At 52.8% G+C, this 3,042-nt stretch overlaps 1 pseudogene; it reads right to left on the bottom strand.

The window, feature by feature from the left end:
* The window catches only part of LOC112548895, an 11,975-nt pseudogene that overhangs the window by 1,155 nt on the left and 7,778 nt on the right, over positions 1-3,042 (bottom strand).

Below are 3,042 nucleotides of genomic sequence, written 5' to 3'. Positions count from 1 at the left end.
GGCCCCTCTGCCTCCTGTTAAATGCTGCTGTGGCTCCCACAGTCGGAGACCTGCTTTCCCTTGCTTGTAGCTCTCTCTTCCATGGCCTTTTTGGCGCTGGGGTTGTCCATTCAGAGCATCTACCTCATCTTGAACGTGGCTGGGCAGTGATGCCTAAAGATGTTTAGCTTCTTCCATGCAGGAGGCTAAGCACGGTCTATTGTGTTTTCCCTCATTCACTTGTTCAGGCCTTTGTGTCCTGGGAAAGCTCCCAGTCCCCACTTCTTCACATCACAGCCTTGTATCACGGTCCCAATGCATGGATCTAATCTTGTGCTGCTTTTTCTTACACTGCGTAGCAACACCTGCAGTCCATCTTGACCCGGACAGCACCTCCCTGAGACAAGACGACCTCCCCAACCTCACCGGGAGCCCGACAGCTACAGAGAAAAGCTGCAACAGCGCCGAAGCCACCACACACGTCACCGACTGACAAGTCACGATCCAGTCCGAGCCGTCCTCCACAGACAAGTCAGCCTCTGCAAAGAGAAGCAGCCTGAGACACCCTCATGGTGAAGAACTTGAATATCTTCTTCCAGCCCAGGTTGCCAAGTGGAGGACGTTCTTGTTGTGTGGATGGCATTTTGTGACCCCTGCCTCAGGGCTTTGGCTGGTCGCCGTTTGGGGCCAGGAAGGAATTTTCCCCCCCTTCATTTATGGGATCAACTTCTGGGGGTTTTTCGCCTTCCTCTGAGGCATCGGGACATAGTCAGACCATCCCGGTGTCTGTTGTGTTAGTAGCCTGCCTTCAATGCCATCATGGGCCATTCAGGGAGAGAAGAAAGCAAAGGCCCAACAATGTGTATGGTTGAAGATAGATTTAGTGTAATATGTAGTGTTGAAAATGTCATAGAAGTTAAGAGTAGACGTAGGATAATAAATTAAGCTTTAGTTTCCTTTTCTTATAACTGTTGGTGCGCATCTCATATTCCTGTGTCAAACACGAGCTCATGACATGCAAGGAAAGAAAGAAGACAAGATAATCCACTTCTGTAGAAAACTGGGTCTATAATACACAGACGAAACCATGCATTTAGCATTTTTAGGTCGAGCTGTCTGAGAAGCTATTTATATTGTTCAATGGGGAAACACCTTTGCTCCTCAGAGAGTCAACGTTGGGTGGTCAGGGAGGTGTTTCAAGAAAGTTACAGCGGGAAAAGCTTTTTCTGCTCCAGGTTGCCAAGGTGCTTTGGGTAGATTTGATATCTCTTAGGAAATATAGTTGGAAAAAATGTTTTTGAGCTTCAAGCTTTTGAGCACAAACACCCAATGCCACAACCAACAACCATGCTCTAGGTTGTTCTTTCCGTCAAGACCAGAGGGAGAAATAGAAGAGAGAAGGGAGCTTGTTGCAAAAGCAAAGATGCTGTGGTGCTCAGGGCACTCAGTGGGATGGGAAGGGCCCAGCTGTGAATTGCTGCTAGTACGCAGGTTTCTTCAGAGACTTTTCATTGCAATTAGCAGGGCCTTTTGGTACCGAGTATATTTTTCTGGTGCAAGCACACTGTATATGAGGAGGCACTTATAATAGGCTTATCTGAGTAGCAGGGGACAAATCCCTCCTAACCCCCGTACCCTCCATCCATGGGGCGCTTCCAAACTAATATTTGGATGTCACCTGATTCAAGATCTCTCAGTCTAGGGGTCCAGGGGCTGGGGGGGTTTGTGTTGTGTTTGTTTGGTGTGGGATGGGAAGACCCAGCTCTGTATCCCTGCTGCAGCACAGGGATCTTCCCAGTCTTTTCCACTGGAATAAACAAGGCCCTTGGGAATAAATCCACTTAGCCTCTCCCTGGCACTCAGGGCTAGATCTGGCTTGCAGGGATCTGCACAGTCTGGATCCAGACCCCCGCCTGCAGTTGTGGGAGCAGTGGCACCCGTGATCGGAGCAGATCGGTGTCAGCTTGGGGAGCCTCAGGGATTCACGCAGCCCTCAGTCACTCCCCAGCGCTGCAGCACACGTCCATGGCGGCTCCGCACCCTGCAATTCAGTGGCGGTTCCTCCCCTGCTTGTCCCACCCCAGATTCCTGCCCCCTCCAGGAGCCCTGCAGACCACAGGACATGGCTCTGGGGACTGGATCCAGCTCATGGGCCGTATTTTCGACAGCTTATTGTGAGCTGTTCTCACCAAGCTTTGAATCACTGCTTTGGTTCTTCTTGGCGCCTCTCTCCTCTTCCCCCTTGTCCCACATGCGACCCCCAGACCTGGTTATGGCTCCCAATGCTACACACACACAGACATTGTAGAAAAGACAGCATCCCTGCCCAACACTGCTGCTTTTACATTGTCCGACATCCCCGGAACGTTTCCTCACAGCGTCGCACTGGGAGCTCCTGGCTGGTTGTTTGCCCCCCGGACCTCACACACTTGTTCACAGTCACTGCTCTCATGTGACATGTGAGGATCAGGGGTTCAATGCCCAGCCAGCCCCCTTCAAGACCCAGGACACCCAAAAGAAGGGAACGGAAGAGCTTGTGGTTGGTATCCAGGCCTGTGCAAAATCTCCGGTATGCTGCTATGTTTTCCCAGCACATTTGCACTGGTCCAGACAGACGGTGAGTGAGCACGGGGAACAGTCCTCTGTGCCTGAGGCACTTCAGCAAATCCACGGCACACCACGCACCAGCCTCCCGCACCAGAGCCTGCAAACGCTTTCTCATCTCCTCAGGCGCAGCAGCCTTGCCCTGGGCTCCCCGGCACGGCAGGTGTGAGCAGTATTCATCGGGGAGGAGAAGGATGTCACTGAGGTCCTGCAAGTCCTGACATGGGAATTATATATCTGGGTGCACGTTCACCCCAGCCCTGTGGAGGGGCTCTGCCTGCCCCAGGGATGTGCTAGTGCCCAGCCTGACACCTCGGGGTCACAAGCTGATGTCCAACCCAGCCCAGCTCAGCGGGGACTGACAGGGGCTCTCAGCCTGGCTAACAGAGGCTGGGCTCCCTGGATGTGACATGCGCATCTTGGGGTCTCAATTCCGGCTCTCCCAGCACAGGGGCACCA

This window comes from Alligator sinensis, unplaced genomic scaffold, assembly GCF_000455745.1.
Source record: "Alligator sinensis unplaced genomic scaffold, ASM45574v1 scaffold2073_1, whole genome shotgun sequence".
NCBI classification, from domain to species: domain Eukaryota; kingdom Metazoa; phylum Chordata; order Crocodylia; family Alligatoridae; genus Alligator; species Alligator sinensis.
Note: the sequence above shows the minus strand (reverse complement) of the source record. Positions and strands in the feature narration are given on the sequence as shown.